The following is a 19,410-nucleotide window of genomic DNA, read 5'->3' on the forward strand; positions in this document are numbered from 1 at the left end:
CCTGCTCAAAGCAGGACCAATCCCCAACTAAATCATCCCAGCCAGGGCTTTGTCAAGCCTGACCTTAAAAACCTCAAATGTAGGGCTGCAAAGGGATCTTGAGAGGTCATCTAGTCCAGCCCCCTGCACTGAGGCAGGACCAATAAGCCTAGACCATCCCTGCAAGCATTTGTCTGATCTGTTCTTCAAAGCCTCCAATGACAAGGATTCCACAACCTCTCCTGGAGGCCTATTCCAGAGTTTAACAACCCTTATAGAGAGTTTTTCCCAATATCTAACCTAAATTTCCCTTGCTGCAGATTAAGCCCCTTATTACCTGTCCTACCTTCTGTGGACAGGGAGTACAATTGATTTCTGTTCCCTTTATAACAGCCCTTAATAATTTGAAGATTGTTATCAGGTCCCCCTCCCCTCCCAGACTTCTTTTCTCAAGACCAAGACTATGTCTACACTTAAAATGCTACAGTGGCACAGCTGCAGCGCTTCGGTTTAAACACTATCTACAATGACTAGAGGAGGCTCCCGTCGCTGTAGTAAATCCACCTCCTTGAGAGAGGATAGCTAGGTCGATGGAAGAATTCTTTCGTTGACCTCGTGCTGGTCTACATCTGGGATTAGGTCGGCTTAACTACATTGCTCAGGGGTGTGGCTTTGTCACACCCCTATGCAATGTAGCTGGGTCAACCTCATTTCTCAGCGTAGACCAGCCTGAAACTTCCAGAGTTTTTTTAGCCTTTCCTCATAGCTCAGGTTTTGTAAAGCTTTTATCATTTTTGTTGCTCTCCTCTGGAACCTCTCCAGTTTAGCCACATCTTTCCTAAAATGTGGCATCCACAACTGTTCACGGCACTCCATCTGAAGCCTCATCAGTGCCAAGTACAGCAGAACAGTTACCTCCCCCATGGTTTGCATATGACACGCCTGTTAATACACCCCAGAAACATATTAGCCTTTTTCGCAACTGCAGCACATTGCTGACTGATATTCAATTTGTGATCCACTGTAACCCCCATTACCACGTAGCCAGTCATTTCCCATTTTGTAGCTGTGCATTTGATTTTTCCTTCCTCAGCGTACTACTTTGTGCTTGTCTTTACTGAATTTCATCTTGTTGATTTCAGATGAATTCTCCAAATTGGCAAGGTGATTTTGAATTCTAAATCCTGTCCTCCAAAGTGCTCGCCATCCCTCTAGCCATGGTGTCATCCACAGATTTCATAAGGCACTTCATTATCCAAGTCATTAATGAAAATATTATCTGGTACTGGACCCAGGACTGACTCCTATGATACGCCCACCCTGTTTGATAGCAAGCCATCGATAACTATTCTTTGCATATGGTCTTTCACCCACTATATATATATGGGTCCCTAAAGAGTGGGGTCACAGGGGGCCTAGATTTGCTTGCATCAGCCCTGCACACAGAGTGACTATCATAAGTGTTGCCCTAGAGACATCCATCTGTTGAGGAAAGTGACATGGATGCTATGGTCCCTATCTCGGCTTAGTCTCCTACTGCAGCCTTTAGCCCAGACAAACTCCCCAGGACATCTCCTTTAGAAATGGCTCTTACACCTCAAAAAAACCTACATTAAAGAACATTACGGTTGCAAAGGCAAGCAACCAAAAGTTAGGAAATGCCAGAACTAAGGCTGGCTGTGCCACCTGAATCCTGCTCCCTTGAGCAAGTGCACCACGATACAGTCTTTAGTCTTTCCACGGGACCTGTGCCTCATTCAGTGAGCGGGCAGTTAGTATTTATTTTTATCCTCCTGAATCAATGTGTGGCCTCAGGCCTTATGCAACACACCCCATTCAGAATTAATTTCTTTCTGGGTGTTTCTATGGTGCTCTCACCTTTGTATCTGAGGAATTAAAAACATGAATTAATTTATCTTTGCAACTTTCCTGTGAGGTGAGGGGTTATTATTATCCCCATTTTACAACTGGGGAACTGAAGCACAGAGAGATTAGACTGTCAGGAATATCCATTAATTTTAGTTGTTCAGCTTGGGACACCTAGGGCCTGATTGTTCCAAAGTACAGAGCATTGTACAGCACTTCATACATTCAAAGTACAGCTCCAGTCGACTTCAGATGTAATTGTGAGGGCTGAGCACTTCTGTAAAACTGGTCCAGGTGCCTCATGCCGGACACCCAGAAAATGAGGAACACACAATTTATGGCCAGCTGTGAGCACTTTGATTTAAAATGACTTGCTGGCCTCACATGGGAATTCTGGCAGAGGCAGGGATATAATCTAGCTTTCCAGGACAGCATTCAGCTGCCTTAACCATGACATCATCTTTTCTCTTCCTATAATAAAATGCTTCGTTCACAATACAAATTCCAGCTTCTGCAACAAATGAGGCCAGGGTCCTATAGACAACAGCAGACACTGCTCTGTTGCCATGCTTAGCCGGAGAAAGTCAATACTGTAATATCCTGTTTTTTTAGGCTCTGAGGACAAGATTTTCAAAGTAACCAGTGATTTTTGAAAGCATAATTGGGACACATTGAAGGGTCCTGATTTTCAGAGGGTAGTACTTTCTGAAAATTAGGATCTTGTCATATATCTCAAGTTGGGCACCCAAAATCACTATTGACTATTTAAGTATGTATCAACAGTAGAACAGTCATTAGGCCAGAGAGAGCAACTGTGAATGGCTCTGTGGTTAGGGCACCCACCTAGGAGATTGGAGACCCCCCAGTCCCAATCACTCATTATTTATCCACTGTGGAACAGCTTCAAGAGGAGAGATAGAGAGAAAGCCCCCTCAGAATATCCCATAGCTCAGTAGTTAGAGTGTTCTCCTGAAAGATGGAAGACACTGTTCAAATCTTTACTCCCCCTCTCACAAAGAGGGTGGAAAGGAACCTGGGTCTCACACATCCCAGATAAGTGCTCTAACCACTACCCTAAAAGTTATAAGAGAGACAGCACCACTTCCTCCTCTGGTTGTTCTATGTAGAGCAAGGCAGACACTTAGCTAGCTCCCTCAAGAAACTTCTTAGGTGCCTGAACTGCCTGACTCCCATTCGTGGATCTCTAAGCAGAGATAGGCATCTCCCTGAAGCCCAGCTTAGGAGCTTGTCTCTGAGGGAAGGAAGGGGCTCACCCCAAACCCATGTCGTTGGCATCTCTAACTGGATAGATAAGCATTTCGCCACCTAATATGCTGGACTAACCCTAGCCGGGGGAGCTGTACCCTTTATAAGCCTAACCATATCATGGGATGCTCTACCAGCCTGAGGTCTAACACTAGCTCGTAGAGCCCTCTCCCCATAACCCTAACACTAGCCCAGGAAACCGTACAGCCTCTAGATGTAACCCCAGCTGGGAGGCCCTATCCTTTCCAACCTTAAACCTAACTCAGGGAGCCATGCTGTCTCCAGGCCTAACCCTAGACTGGGGAGCCCTACACTTTGTATCCCTAACCCTAGCTCAGGGAGCCCGACCAGTCTGAGAACTAATCCTAGCCCAAAGAACCCTATACTTGGTAACCCTAAACCAGGGAGCCCTACCAGCTCCAGGCCCAAGTCTGACCCTGGGAGCCTTTCTAACCCAAACCCCAGCCCTCTGCTATCCACCGAGGCCTATCCCTAGCCTGAGGAGCTCTACCAGCCACAGGAATAACCCTGGCCCAGTGAACCCTACCCTTTATAACCATCTGAGACCTACCCCTTGTTACCCAACTCTAGCCTGGGAACCCTATCAGCCCTGGCCCAGAGAGACCTACTCTTTCTAAGCCTAACACTAGCCCAGGAGCCCAACCCTTAGTAATGCTAAATACCTATTAGCCACAGGCCAAACCCTAGGACAGAGAGCCCTACCCTTAGTAGCCGTAATCGGGGGAGCACTATCGATCCCAGGCCTAACACTACCCTTAGAGGCCTATGTGACCTTAAGTTCTCTTGCCATGTGGTCTTTCTTTCTTTGTTCCAAAGACAAGCTATCCATCACATGGCATGGAAAAACCTCAGCGTTCTGTCCATAGGCATGTCCTTGCATACCTTGCTGAGTCCCAAGGCGTGTCTGCCTTCTCTCAATGCATCAGTTGTATAGCTGATGGTCCTTAATGAGCCATCAAACAGGCTAGGCAGAGCTGAAACCAACTTGTCTGGGGTGTCAGCCAGAAGCATAGCATAAGTTTGAAATACAGACAGTATAGAGCCAATATTCAAAACTTCAACTATAAAAATGATACACATACACAGATAGCATAATCATAACCAGCAAATCATAACCTTGTCTTAGACACCTCATTTGACCCCCTTTATATAAGATTTGGTGCGACTACAGGACCTTGGTTGCAACAATGTTTTATACGGTCCCAGTTCAAGTCAATAACATCACAGCCTACTGTTTGTAACCATAACCCTAGACTGACGATCCCTACTGGCCAAAGACCTAAACCTAGCCCAGGGATCTTTAGCTTTACTAACCTAATCCTACGCCGGGGAACCACTTAGTAACCCCAACTCTAATCTAGGGAGCCAGGGGCTTTTTAACCTTACTTTATCCAGAGGATCCCTATGGGACCCAATCCCTAATCCATATAACCCTAACACAGACAACCCTACTGACCACAGACCTAAACCCACTGTGGAGATGCCTACTGTTAGTAGCCCTAACCCTAGCCCAGGAAGCCCTACAGGCCCCAGGCCTAATCCTAGCCCGGGGATCCCTACCCTTAGTAGCCCGGGAAGCCCCACTGGGCCCTAAACTTAGCCCGGAGAGGCCTACCATTATTAGGGTTACCATATGTCTGGATTTTCCCGGGCATGTCCGGCTTTTTGGTTTTTAAATAGCCATCTAGGAGGAATTTGTAAAAAATCTAAAAAGGTCTGGGATTTCCCTCCCAATGCAGAGCGTGACGTGGCTGACAGGGCGGCTGGGCAGGATTGAGCCGCTCACATCGGGGCCTCCAGCAGCCAGATCCCCACCCCTGCAGCCTCAGCGCGCCGCACCGGCAGCATTCGGGGTGGGGGAGCGCAGCAGCGTATCTGGCAGCGGCTCTGCACGGAGCCAGACGCATTGCTCTAAGCGGCGCGGTAAGGGGGCCGGGGAGTTGGAGAAGGGGCATGCAATCCCAGGGGGCAGTCAGGGGACAGGGAGCAGGGGGGGTTGGATGGGTTGGGGGTTCTGGGGGGGGCGCCTATCAGGGAGCTGGGGTTTGGAGAGGGGTGGGGCAGTCAGGGGCAGGGGGGGTTGGATGGGTCGGGGGTTCTGGGGGGGGCAGTCAGGGGACAGGGAGCAAGGGGGGTTGGATGGGTTGGGGGTTCTGGGGGAGGGGGCGCCTGTCAGAGAGCGGGGGTGTGGAGAGGGGTAGGGACAGTCAGGGGCGGGGGGGGTTGGATGGGTCGGGGGTTCTGGGGGGGGCAGTCAGGGGACAGGGAGCAGGGGGGTTGGATAGGTTGGGGGTTCTGGGGGGGGGCCTGTCAGGGAGCGGGGGTGTGGAGAGGGGTAGGGGCAGTCAGGGGCAGGGGGGGTTGGATGGGTCGGGGGTTCTGGGGGAGGGGCAGTCAGGGGACAGGGAGCAGGGGGTGTTGGATGGGTTGGGGGTTCTGGGGGGGGCTGTCAGGGGGCGGGGGTGTGGAGAGGGGTAGGGGCAGTCAGGGGAAGGGGGGGTTGGATGGGTCCGGGGTTCTGGGGGGGCAGTCAGGGGACAGGGAGCAAGGGGGGTTGGATGGGTTGGGGGTTCTGGGGGAGGGGGCGCCTGTCAGGGAGCGGGGGTGTGGAGAGGGGTAGGGACAGTCAGGGGCGGGGGGGGTTGGATGGGTCGGGGGTTCGGGGGGGGCAGTCAGGGGACAGGGAGCAGGGGGGTTGGATAGGTTGGGGGTTCTGGGGGGGGGCCTGTCAGGGAGCGGGGGTGTGGAGAGGGGTAGGGGCAGTCAGGGGCAGGGGGGGTTGGATGGGTCGGGGGTTCTAGGGGAGGGGCAGTCAGGGGACAGGGAGCAGGGGGGTTGGATAGGTTGGGGGTTCTTGGGGGGGGCCTGTCAGGGAGCGGGGGTGTGGAGAGGGGTAGGGGCAGTCAGGGGCAGGGGGGGTTGGATGGGTCAGAGGTTCTAGGGGAGGGGCAGTCAGGGGACAGAGAGCAGGGGGGGTTGGATGGGTTGGGGGTTCTGGGGGGGCGCCTGTCAGGGAGCTGGGGTGTGGAGAGGGGTAGGGGCAGTCAGTGGCAGGGAGGGTTGGATAGGTCAGGGGTTCTGGGGGGGATAGTCAGGGGACAGGGAGCAGTTGGATAGGTATGGGAGTCCCGGAGGTCTGTCAGGTGGCAGGGGTGTGGATAGAAGTCGGGGCAGTCAGGGGACAGGTAGGGGGTGGGATTCTAGGGGGGCAGTTAGGGTTGGGGGGTCTCAGGAGCGGGCAGTCGGGGACAAGGAGAAGGGAGGCTTAGATAGGGGGTGGGGTCCAGGGGGTCGGTTAGGGGCAGGGGTCCTGGGAGGGGGTGATCAGGGGACAAGGATCAGGGGGGTTGGATGGGTTGGGGGTTCTGTGGGGGGCAGTCAGGGGGTGGGAAGTGGGAGGGAGTGGCTGGGGGGCAGGGCGGGGCTAGCCCCCCCATGAAGTGTCCTCTTTTTTGAAAGTTCAAATATGGTAACCCTACCATAATTTACCCTAATGCCGTCCCAGGGAGCCCTACCCTTAGTAACTCTAACCCAGGCCAAGGAGCCCTAACAGTCTAAAGTGTTGGCAGACTCCAGGCACCCCAAGACTTGTTCAATCCTAACCCTGAGCCCAGGATTCCTACCAACACCAGGCCTAAACTGACCCCAGGGAGCCTTACTTTTGGTCACCCTAAGCCTCGCCTGGGAAGCCCTACTCACCGCAGGCCTAAACCTAGCCTGGAGAGGCCTACACATCGAAGCCTTAACCCTACTCCAGGCAGCCCTAGCTGTAGTAAATTTAGCCCTAGTCTGGGGATCCCTATTGGCTGCACTTCTCACTGTAGCCCAGGGACCTCCTCCCCTGGCAACCATAACCCTAGCTTGGGGAGTCCTACCAACCTCAGGCCTAACCTGATCCATGGAATCCCTACTCTTGGTAACCCTAACCCTAGCCTGGGGAGTTCTACTGGAGCCAGGCCCCAACCTAGCCCATAGAGGCCTACTGTTAAGGAGCAGTATCACCTTGTTCTAATGGTTACTGCCCTCCCTGTTAGAAATTTGTGCCTTATTTCTCATTTAAATTTGTCTGGCTTTAACTTCCAGCCACTGGTTTTTGTTATGCCTTCCGGAGTTAGAGTCCTTTAATGCCTGATATTTTCTCTCCATGAAGGTACTTTAAACACCATAATCAAGTCACCTCATGGCCTGTTCAATTAAGCGAAGTACACTGAGGCCTCAAATCATTTTTTGTGGCTCTTCTCTGCATCCTCTCCAAATTTTCAACATTCTCTTAAAAGTATGGACAGCAGAACTGTACACAATTTTCTAGTATCAGTCCCACCAGTACCATAAACAGAGGTAAAATCACCTCCCTGTTCAGACATCCAGGACTCACATTAGCCCTTTTTGCTACAGCACTGCCTGGGAGCTCAAGTGGAGTTGTCTGTTCTCTATGATCCCTAAACCCTTCTCAGAGTCACTGCTTTTGGGATACAGACCCCCACCCCCATTTTGTAGGCATGGCTGCACTCTTTGATCCACGATGTGTGAACTGGCATTTGGCTGTATTAAAATGCACTTTGCTTGAATGGACGCAGTTTACCAAGTAACCCAGATTGCTCTGTGTGAGTGCCTTATCTTCATCATTAGTCACCACTCCAATCTTTGGCCCATCTGCAAATTTTTAATCAGCTGTGATTTTATATTCACTTCCAGGTCATTGATGAAAATATTGAACGTAAGGCCTAGAACGGATCCCCACAGAACCCCATTAGAAACACACCCATTTAATGGTGATTCCCCACTGACAAGAATTCAGCCCAAATACAGAGCAGCTTGAAACGGTACCGTTCCAAGACAGCATTTTTTGTCTCTTTATTTCTAATACTTCAATCATCAACGTATCTTGGGACCAAGAGCTTTCCTAGGAGGAGAGTCATCTTCTGCACCAGCTAAGCATGCACGGGGGTCTGACGCTAGCCAAATTCCCACAGCCACACATACGCACACCATGAAGAAGGCTCTGTGGTGGGAGGCAGTGGCAGGGACAGTAAGTCCATGCTGATGGGTTACACTCCCAGACCAGGTGCTATTTCAAACTGGAGCATTTTATCCAACTTTTTGCAGGCTCCAGCAAACAAATGAAGAACTTTCACAGGCCCCTCTGCTGGAGCATCTCCTAGGAGCACCAAACGACACTGCAACCACACCCTGCTCATCCCAGCCGTGTCCTCCTGACCTCTCAGCATCATTCCAAACCTTAAAGACAGGGCGCTAGAAAATATAGCCCTGGCCTTCCAGCACTTTCCACCTAAAAGCAGGCTACGTGTACACTAGCATGTAGTTATTACAGCTGCTCAGCGCTGGGGTACTCCAACCCACTGAGGACCGGTTGCATGCCAGGTGTACCACAACTTGGAGGCAAGCAATGTAGGCACTTCAGCAGCTGGGCCTTGTAGGCGCTCGCCCCAGTGGGTCCCAATATCCACTCAGACACATGGCTAAGTGAAGGGGTATTTTACGGGACTGGCAAGAAAGGGAAAGGCTACAAATACCCTAGCTACAGAGGCTTGAAGAGTTCAAAGTGAGCAATGGTAGTTCTTGTTTGGGTCCCTGGGACAGTCCACTTTAGATTTAGGGTTCTTCAAGCCTAGTGCCTGGGAGCCCTCCCCACAGCAGCCCAGTCTCCAGGTTTTCAGGCCAGGATCTCTCACTAGGACTCATCTGCCCTAGTTCCCTGCTCAGCCTCTCTGCTCTTCCCCGTAAGTCCCACACAGACCTCATCCCGGCTACACATGTGTTGGGGACACTGGGGCATGGCCACTAGGTAACTCGAGGGGATGGAAGACCACGAGTGTTGATAAAGCCCCCTCGCACTAGGCCCAGGTGTCCTTGGCCCCCCTCCTGCCTGGAGGCACTTGCAGCAGCTCTGCGTACTAGGCCCAAGTGTCCTTGGCCCCCCCGCCTGGAGGCACACACAGCAGTTATGCTAAGAATCTGCAACAATATGTTGCAGAGTCAGACTGCCTGAAACTAAGCAAGGCCAAACAGGGGAGATATGGAAGAACAATGCTAAATAAAGCAGCTTTATGTATAGTTTAACAAATGATACAGAGAATCAGGGAACTAGCTGGGAACTGGATTGGCTGGCTATATGGATACTTGGGGCAGCTTGCTATTGGATAAGTATGCTGGGAAAAAGGCCCTGTGTATAAAAGCCTGTGTAACTTCCTGCTCTGTGTGCAGGATTTGAGATTTTATTCTCCCTGTACCTTTTTGCAGCTGCAAATAAACTTTTCTGCTTCTCCACCCCGTTGTGATTATTGGGTGTAGCACACCGGGTAACGAACCAACTCAAGCTGTTGTTCAGCCTCTCGGCACTGGATGCCGGCAACAGCTTTTGGCGTCCCTGGGTGGGCGACGAGGCTGCAATTTAGCCTTGCCCGGACCCCTCCTGGAGGTCAAGGATTGCGGCGAGAACCGACGCCCAGCGCGCACCGGTGAGTTCATCGGGGGCCTCGGAGGAGACGCGATTTGATCGACCCCAGAGGGCACAACGGTGCAACACACTCATAGTGGAGAAGCTGTTGTGGACGGCGGTGAAGAACCGGTCCCTTAGACATGGGGGAGGAGCAGCTGCAGGCCACGGTGAAGAACTGGTCCCTTGGATAAGGTAGGAACCTTTTAAAATCCGGATTGTATGCTCTGTTGGAACCTGGGGACGCCCAGAGTTACCCTGTAGGTATGGGACAGGGACAGAGCTCAGAGGTTAGGGCACTGTGTACGCCCCTAGAGTGCATTCTAGCAAACTGGAAGGTATTTGGTGCGGATCCGATGACTAAGAGCCAATTAAAACGATTCTGTACAGTTGACTGGCCTCAATATCAACTAGAGGACCAGGAGTGGTGGCCACCAGGAGGGTCAATTAATTACAACATGATCCTTCAGTTACTCCTGTTCTGTCAGAGAACAAGGAAATGAAATGAACATATGTATGCGCATTTGTTTCTGACTTTATGTACTCAACCAGATATTTTACAGCGCTGTAATCTGACTCCGACTGGTTCGGTAGCAGCTAATGTTAGTCCCCAGACCCCCACCCCCACTGTAACGGCAAAGCCGGTGTCCCCTTCGGCCCCCACACCCCCACCGTATAAGGGTAGGATGCCTCGGGTTACAGAGATTGCCCCCTCGGTGGGACTCTATCCTTTGCTTACCGAGACTGTTGTGGCTTGCCCAGGGGCAGACGGACGTCAGGCTACCACTATGCAAGTGTATACCCATGTGCCGTTCAATCCAATAGACTTAGCAGCTTTTAAAACACAGGCTGGGGAATTCTCAACGAACGCAAGCAGGTTTATTTCAGTCTTTGAGGGGTGCCTCAGTAGTCACAAGCCGATTGAGACGACTGTAATATCCTCCTGAGAACCCTGTTGTCTGAGGTGGAGAGGGATCAGGTTACAGCTAAGGCAAGGGGAGCGTCAGCGTTCAAGCGAAAAAAAAAAGAAAGGAATCTATCTGTCAAGTTCCTCTCCAAATAATTGTAAGCGGCTCAGGGCATTTCTGGGTATGGCAGGCTTTTGCAGGATATGGATCCCAGAGTTTGAACTGTGGGCTAAACCCCTGTACGACTGTGTAAAAGGAGTGGATCTACCCCTTCTATTGGACCCCAGAGGCTGACAGGGCATTTAAAATCCTGAAAAGAAAATTGATGGAAGCCCCAGCTCTGGACCTGCCGGATCTCTCTAAGCCGTTTCAGTTGTATGTACATGAACGAAGGGGGGTGGTCCTAGGAGTGCTCACACAGCTGTTAGGAGCATGGAGACGTCCTGTGGCTTATTTTTCTAAGCAACTGGATCAGGTTGCAAAGGGTTGGCCAGCATGTTTACGGGCGGTCGCAACTACAGCCCTATTGCTTGAGGAAGCCGAGAAGCTAACATTGGGAGGGGTTATGCAAATCTATACTCCCCATATGGTCCGAGCCTTATTGGATGCAAAGGGAGGGCTTTGGCTCACCCAGGCTCGGATTGCTCGGTACCAGGCTAAGCAGTTAGAGAACTCTGAAGTCACCCTACAGCCTTGCCCCTCCCTTAACCCAGCCACTCTCTTGCCAGAAACAGAGGAACAGAAACATAACTGTTTAGAGATCATAGATGTCCAGTACTCCAGCCGTCTGGATTTAAAGGATGTACCCCTCCCAAATGCAGATTATGAGTGGTACACTGATGGTAGCAGTACTGTAATAAATGGGCAAAGGAGGGTGGGTTATGCTGTTGTGAAAGGAGGGATGGCTCCATTCCCCAGAAGGGAAGGTCCTCTTACCAAAGGGCCTAATCCGGCCAGTGCTGCAGAAACTACATCAAACCACTCATGCTGGCAGGGAAGCACTTATCCAGCTAATGGAAAAATACTTTATCACTTCCGGACTCCGACCCCTGGCTGCCCAGGTACAAGCGGACTGCTTAGTCTGCCAAAAGAATAACCCCCGACCGGGACATCCTGTGCCACCAGCTGCCCTAGAACCCACTCCGGGCCCCGGACAAGTGTGGCAAATAGACTTTACTGAGTTTCCCCGGACCCAAGGGTTCAAATATCTCCTGGTTATAGTGGATCGGTTCAGCGGATGGCCAGAAGCCTTCCCATGCCGTAACTGTACTGCCAGAACAGTGGCCCTCAAGTTTGTTAAGGAGATCGTTCCTCGCTTTGGACTCCCCCTGTGGATGGAATCTGACAATGGGACACACTTCACGTCAAAAATCATTCAAAGCATCTCACATGCCTTACAGATCCCCTGGAAACTCCATACACCCTGGAGACCGCAAGCCAGTGGTGTAGTGGAGCATACCAATCAGACCCTTAAACGGCATCTCTCAAAAGTGTGCCAAGAAGCCTCACTGCGATGGCCTGATGCTTTGCCCCTCATCCTACTCCGTATCCGCGTTCTCCCAAAGGGTAGATTAGGGCTCAGTCCCTTTGAAATTATGTTTGGAAGGGCATGGCCTATGAATGGCACCCTGGTTCTGTCAGGGGAATGGGAGTTGGGTAATGGTTTTTTGTCACAGTATATGTGTTCCTTGTCTGCTGTTCTCTTGTCTCTTCACAGGTATACCAAGGATTCCCAGCCTGTCCCCTTGGACTCTGCTGTTCACTCCTTACAGCCTGGTGACTCTGTGCTTGTTCGCACCTGGAAAGACGAGCCTCTCCAGGAAAAGTGGAAAGGACCCTATACCGTCCTGCTGATCTCCCATACAGCGGCAAAGATCGAGGGACACGAGAACTGGATCCATCACTCTCGTCTAAAGGCAGTAACTGCCCCCTCGTCAGCAGGACAGTGGACCGTCCAACCTGCTGACTCCTCATCTAGTGACGATCTCGGGCTAAAACTACTGTTTAAAAGACACAAATAGCGGGCACTTTAATGCTAAAATGGGCCCACCCAGGTACTGGAGACCCTGGGTTGGGAAGACTCTGGTCATAATTAATTGGGTAACATTGTTATTCTCTGTATTGGTATTTCCAAACTGTGCATATCGGGAGCATAACTCCTTTGTTTTGCTTGCGCACCATGTTGCTAATTTAACAAACCAGACTGATTGCTGGGTATGTGCTCCAACTCCACTATCCCCCAAAACGGGAATGCCCCTTGACATGCTGCCCTTGACCCTAGCAGAATTAGCCACCACCAAAGAGCAGGAAAGAACGGACTCACCGTTCTGGAATAAGACCTCTTTACAGCAGGCCACCTATCAGGACCAGGAGTATTCAGTTGCCGTACGCACTGAGGAAGTATTATGTTTTACCCGAAACCAATCTGATCACTATGGGCATCCTGTGGGAAAGAGCTCCTGTGTTATTACACAGTGGGCTGATGGGTATTGGATAAAGACCAACAGGGGAGGCCAACAGTGTGGGTGTAATGGTTCCTCCCCTTTTAGGGAAACACTTACAAATAATCTTACCACAAAAAAAGGGGTTTGTAAATGTAACTTGCTGTCCAGTTAATATCTCCAATGTAGCAAGCCAATGGTGGGTTTGTAGTGGTCCCTATGGCGAGTGTAATTTGAACGGCACAGTTAGAAATGCCCCCACTTGTACCCAATCAGGAGGATGGGCTGCCCCCTTAGGGGCATATAAATTGTTTAAAAAAGCAGCCAAAGCAGTCTTAAATATCCCAGGAATCCCCTTAAGAAACAGTCCTTACTGGGCCCTACAGGGTCACTATTTTGTATGTGGCTTATTCTCCCTGTACCTTATTGCAGCTGCAAATAAACTTTTCTGCTTCTCCACCCCGTTGTGATTATTGGGTGTAGCACACCGGGCAACGAACCAACTCAAGCTGTTGTTCAGCCTCTCGGCACTGGGTGCCGGCAACACGTGACAGTCACACCCTGCTTCACTGCAGTGGCCTGCGTTCTGCTGCAACACTTTGTACGCAGTTCCCTCTGGGTGTCTCCCTGCAGGCCAGGAGGAAGGGGATGTGCAGGGGAAGATGGGAATTAGTCTCTTGTTTAACAGATCCATCCCAGGCAGGCACATAGATTCCAACTTCTGAGAGATGCCGATGTACAGAAGCTAAAGTATATTGAAACAGGAGGAGAATCAGCTCACCAGCCATGGAGGGGGAGCTCGCCCTCTGTTTTTAGCTCCCTCCCACTCCCCCTTACTTTCAACCCTGTACATGCTAATCGAGTAGCCCTTGTGAAACGGTTATGAGTGAACTGTGGACTAGCCCAGTCCATAGATTCAGGGAGCTGCACAGCAGCCTTGCACCTTTATTTTGGGGCTAGATTTCTCCTCCCAAACCTTGTCACTGAACGGATTAAATCAGTAACGGTCCGTAATGGTTTCTCTTCATGTGCAGGTTTGAAATATAATCCAGCCTTATGTTGCTATTGTTGTCCCAGCTTCTGACACCAGTGTCATCTCTCTGCTAAACAGGAGCAGATGTCCAGGGTCTTGCAGGTCAGTTTCCGATAGAGAAGAAGTCAGTGATGCAAAGTCTGGGTACACTTTAAGTGTAACTTGTTTTATTTTCACATGCACACCAGTCCTGGCATGAGACGGTCACACAGCAGGTGGGGCAAACCCTTCTTCTGGGAATCTCAGCCCAGCACCAATGCCCAGTTCCCAGAGAACAGACTTCAATCAGAGCCCATGGCAGAGAGCAAACTCTCAGGCTGACCACAGAGCTCCCTCTCTCCCAAAGTTGTCTCCACACAGAAAATACTTGCATAACAGAGCAGATAAAATCATGGCAAGAACCAATGATTGGAAACTGAAGCCAGATACATTCAAGTTAGAAATAAGGCACAAGTTTCTAACAGCGAGGGTGATTAACCATTGGAACAAGCTACCAAAGGAAATGGTGGATTCTCCATCTCCTGCAGCCTTCAGATCAAGGCTGGAGGCCTCTCTGGAAGATCTGCTTTAATCAAACAAATGGTGCCAGACCAGATGATCTAATGGTCCCTTCTGGCCTTAAAAGTCTATGAATTTATGAAACCAAAAAACACCCCCATTTGATCCATCCCCCCCAAGAGCAGCAGCCCATTGGCACACCAAGAAACAGAGCCCAAGTAAGAGTGACACATGGTCCCAGTCATAACATTATGTAGCTCCTTCAGTGGAGCCTCAGAGATGTAGACATAAACCAAAGTGTCTGCCCCAAAATGAGTGAAATATACATGGATTGTTTTTTAAATCCTGTCTTACATAGTTCATGCACTGACTGTAATGTATGTAAACAAACCAGTATAAATGGGATTTAAGGCTGGGTCTGTACGTCGTTCAGCAGTTGTTAATATTTAAGTGTCCATAAATGTCATGGCATGTGATCTATGCTGTGTAATTCACAGAGTGATTTTCCTGTGGGGGTTTTGGATCTATGTCTCAAAGCTGCCTGAATTTCCAGCAAAGGAAGTTTTTAGTCCAGAATTGGGATTGGGGAAAGGAGGGCACCTCAGTTAGTTCCTTCTTTGGTTTCTATTTCCTCTCTAAACAACCTCCTTAACAACAATCCCCAAATCTGCCTTCTCTTCCCAGAGATAACCCCCGACCCTTAAAGCCTGTGAGCAGCCAGGGGGGGAAACAGCCACAGGATGCCCGCAGCAGTTCCAGTCTCCGAAGTTTCAAAACAGCTTAAGTAGGGCTGGGGATGTGTCTCCACCTGGCAAAGGGAGAGATCCCCCAGGCTCCCTCATGGCCCCTCTGTGCCCTACAGCAGGCCAGTGGCTCCTGTGGTTTTCTCAGCTGTTCTTGATGATGGGCAGGAGGGTGGTACCTCCCCTGGGACAGTTCTGATCTATAGCCCATACCTTACACTCAGACTCATTCTGTCACACACACACTTCTGTCTCATGCCCCACCCAAGCGCCTCCTCAGTCTCGATCCCTTCCTCACACACGCAGCTGCTAAAAGCAGAGGGAATGGCAGACCAGTCCTCTCCTTTCTGGTTTAGACACCTACGAAAGACTACAATCCTGAGACTCTAGAGACCTCCGCAGAGATGCACCTCCCCCACCCGTCTCTCAAGAGGAGATGTCGCTGATCTTTACAGAACAAAAACCCTGCTCTAACATGATTTCAGCCAAGTGAAATATTTTGCATGCTGAGCTCACCCTGCAGCACTGAAGAGCACTGGTTCCGTTGGAACGAAAATCAGCTTTTCTTCCTCTCAAAATGAGTGGGCAAATCCCCACAAACTGATGAAATTCAAGAAGTTTCACTCTCTAGATGTAGACCCTGGCAGGACTTCCTTGCCTATTTCCTGTCTCTCTCTCTCAGCTCAGCTCCTTTCTCCTCCCCTTCCCTGTTTAAAGAAACAGAACTGTTTTGTCCCTACAGTGCTCGAACAAACAGTGCAGCAAAAAGCCTTACACTCAAAGCAGATGCCTAGTAAACATCCAGCAAAAGAGAACATTAACAATAGAGATGTGGATGGGCAAATTTTTGGCCTGAGGGCCGCATCAGGTTTCGGAAATCGTATGGAGGGCTGGTTAGGGGAGGCCGTGTCTTCCCAAACAGCCAGGCATGGCCTGGACCCTGCCCCCTATCTGGCCCCCCCAACACACTTCTAGCCCCCTGATGCCCCCCCCCAGGACTCCTGCCCCATCCAACCCCCCTGCTCTCTGTCCCCTGACCGTCCCCAGAACCCCCTGCTGCCCCATCCAACCCCCCCTCCTTCCTGACTGCCCCCAGGGACCCCTGCCCCATCCAACCACCCCTTCTCCCTGTTCCCGGAACCCCTCTCCCTGACTGCCCTCCACCGCCCCATCTAGCTCCCCCACTCCTTCCTGACTGGCCCCCCGGGACCCCACCCCCATTCAACCCCCCTGTTCCCCGCCCTCTGACCATCCTGACCCCTATCCACCCCCCCGAACTGCCCTGCTGTCGTTACACCTGGCTGTGCAGCCCCGCCGCCCAGAGCGTTGTGCTGGGGTAGTGAAGGATACTGCTCCGCGTAGGAATGTGCTACTGGCAGCACTTATCGCTGCGTACAGATTGTAAGAAACTGCTCTTGTATTAAACTGCTACCTGATGTAGCAAGTGCCTACAGGTAGCAGTTTCTTGCACTATGGTGTCTGTGAAATTGCTACATGTAGAAATGTGCTACCGGTAGCAGTTAGTGATACGTACAGATTGTAAGAAACAGCTTTTGTAAAAAGATGCTACTTTATTTGTACATGCTTGAAACCTGTTATCGTATTTCAATCTTCCCTCATAGGTCATGTTTTCTAGACCTTAAATTTTCACAAACTTTATAAGCGTACTCTCTATGCCATTATCTCAGTCATTAAGATTTTGAATAGAAACCTATCCAGAACTGATCCCTGGAGAACCCCACTCCTTATGCCTATTTTATTTATCGTTATGTCCATCTAGGTTTCATTTCCGTAGTTTGTTTATGAGAAGGTCATGGGAGACAGCATCAAAAGCCTTACTAAAGGCAAGATATACCATATCTACTGCATGTAGGCTTTTTACACTGTTAAAGACAGCGATCAGGTTGGTGAGACTGCTTGAAATACTGTTTTTTAACAAAGTGGGACCTGTCGCTGCGGCAAACTATAGAGATGTGCTACCTGTGACACTGCAATGTGATGAAGCTAATTCCGACAGGCAGCGCTTTCTCACACCCTCAGTATGTGAGGCTGCTATCTGTAGGAGTCAGCTACATCAGCTGGCCTTAGAGAATTCTTACCATTAGCAGTTCCTGAGAGCTGCGAAGGGCCGTACCTGTTAGCCTTGTGGTGTTCTGAACAACATTAGCTATTATGCTAACAGAAAGTGAGATGGATTGGGTACGAGCTAAAGATATGACAGTCTTAACTCCGCTGCTGACAAAACATGAAAATAACCTTTTCCTTACATATGTTTCTGGATGGTACACAGCTGTGGCCAGCTCAGTTAGGGCCCAGCTGGCCCTGATAAGAGGGCTGTGGGCCAGAAGCTGGAGAAGTTTTACTCTAGCCCTGGAGTGAGTGGAAAGGGGAGTAAGGTACCTGAAGTGGAGCAGTGCTGGGGAAGGACAAGGGGAGCTCCAGCCTGTTCAACCCCCAGGCTGCAGGCCTTGATGAAGGCCTTTGAAAAGGGACTGGGGCTGCAGAGGGGCAGCCCAGGGATAGGCAAAGGCAGCAGGTCCTAACCCCTTGCCAATGATGAGTGGCCATTACACTGCAGTCTGCTCCAGTGAGTGGGGGCTAGATGATGACTGGCAGTAGCCACTGAGGCAAAGTGGGTTTAGAGGGTTGGGGGTTGCCCTGGGAGGGAAAACCCAGAATAAGGGGTTACTACGGGAGCAGCACCCCAAGGTAAAGGGCACCGGGGTCCAGCAGGGACATGGGTGCCAGTGTCAGGCAAGACACTGGCCAGTAGGAGGCGCTCTGTACACTGGAGAGCTAATTCCCTAGATGACCAGCAGGAGGTGCTGCGCTGGTGAGTCTCGACCTCACTACAGTGCCATTGGATTAGAGGAGCTTTTTTGGCAAGAACCACCAGTAGAGCAATGTATGTGTAATATAACTATGTTAAAAACTCCCACCTTAACCTATTACTTCCCAACTCATGAGGATAAAAGAACTAACACACTGGATACCAGTAATATTATAAACTTCAACTTTTCTTTGTGGGTCAGTTGAACAAGTCTGTACAAACTAATGAAGAAAAATAATCAAATCACACAGGCCCAGGTTCAGACATGCAGTTTGGCTATTTTAATCAGGGATCTGAAATATAAAGAGTATCTGCACAAGCAGAACAAATTATAACATACCATTGGTATGATATTCTTAAAGGATGGGCCCCTCTTGGTCTTCAACTTTAAAAATTGTTACACCCAATTATTCTTTTCTTTATTCTGATACGTTTAATTGTAATCTGTGGTATGTTCTGTTGGATGCTGAAACCACCAGCTCAGATCGTTTCAAAAAAATTATACAGCCTTGAGAAAATTACATAAAGTGTGACCCATTCAGTACCTCTGGATTGAAGGGTCATTTGTGGGTCAATGTAGAGCTGAAGTTATGAAATTGTTTCTTTTCTTTAATTACTATTATTAATATGACTTTATTTTGTATCAAATGAACAAACCAACTTAACTGTTCTAACATTGTAACTCTTGTTTGCCTCCCAACACTCTAAATTGTTCATTACACTTGTTTTAATAAGATTCCATATTGTAACTAAAACCCCATTTTAAAATGCTCACTCCATTTTGCAAAACCCTGCTGTAACCTCATTAACTTAGTTCAGGTGTGTGAATGAGGTATGCATGGATAATGGAATCAACCTCCAGCCGCAGCCTGTCCTGATAAAGTTAAGTGCAAACACCAACGGCTGAAGATGCAGACGACAGCCCTGACAAAGTAAGAAGAGTCCACCTCAAAAGAAAAGAAGAAAGGTACAATTGAAGCAAGATCAAAGACAGGTCCAACTGACAAGTGATCAATCACACCGAACCCAGAGGCAGCGTGACACAGCAAGACCTATAGACTCTTGATTCAAACTAAAAGCCTATAATAAAGGATGGGTGGTATGGAAGACTGTGGGTAACATTCTGCTGCCAACATTGAGTGGCATCTGTGCGTGCCCGACAGAGACCCAGCCCTTCCTCATGCCCAGCTTTCCTGGCCAGTTAGCTGCCACGAGCTACGAACCAAAGCTGCGAAATCAGGCCACGTACTCAAGCTACGTTCAGGACTGGTAACTATCCAGCAGCTGCAGAACATTTGAATTGTGTGTGTGTGTGTAAGTATTTGGTATTAGCTCTTAGTTATAGATCAAACTGTGTTATCCTAATAA

General features: G+C 49.9%; 1 protein-coding gene and 1 long non-coding RNA gene across 3 annotated transcripts in view; one reads left to right on the forward strand and one right to left on the reverse strand.

The window, feature by feature from the left end:
* LOC125638529 (NACHT, LRR and PYD domains-containing protein 3) overlaps positions 1–15,885 on the reverse strand; it is a 70,302-nt gene extending 54,417 nt beyond the window's left edge. For both annotated transcript variants that reach the window (XM_075129285.1, XM_048854419.2), the window contains exon 1: positions 15,729–15,885. The gene's annotated coding sequence lies outside the window, so the exon portion shown is untranslated. The remainder of the gene's footprint in view (positions 1–15,728) is intronic.
* On the forward strand, positions 8,786–13,397 carry LOC142072475 (uncharacterized). Its single transcript, XR_012668843.1, has 2 exons — positions 8,786–9,784; positions 12,215–13,397. It is a non-coding gene; the product is annotated as an uncharacterized LOC142072475 (long non-coding RNA).
* Positions 15,886–19,410: the final 3,525 nt, after the last annotated feature.

Source organism: Caretta caretta, chromosome 6 (assembly GCF_965140235.1).
Source record: "Caretta caretta isolate rCarCar2 chromosome 6, rCarCar1.hap1, whole genome shotgun sequence".
NCBI classification, from domain to species: Eukaryota; Metazoa; Chordata; order Testudines; family Cheloniidae; genus Caretta; species Caretta caretta.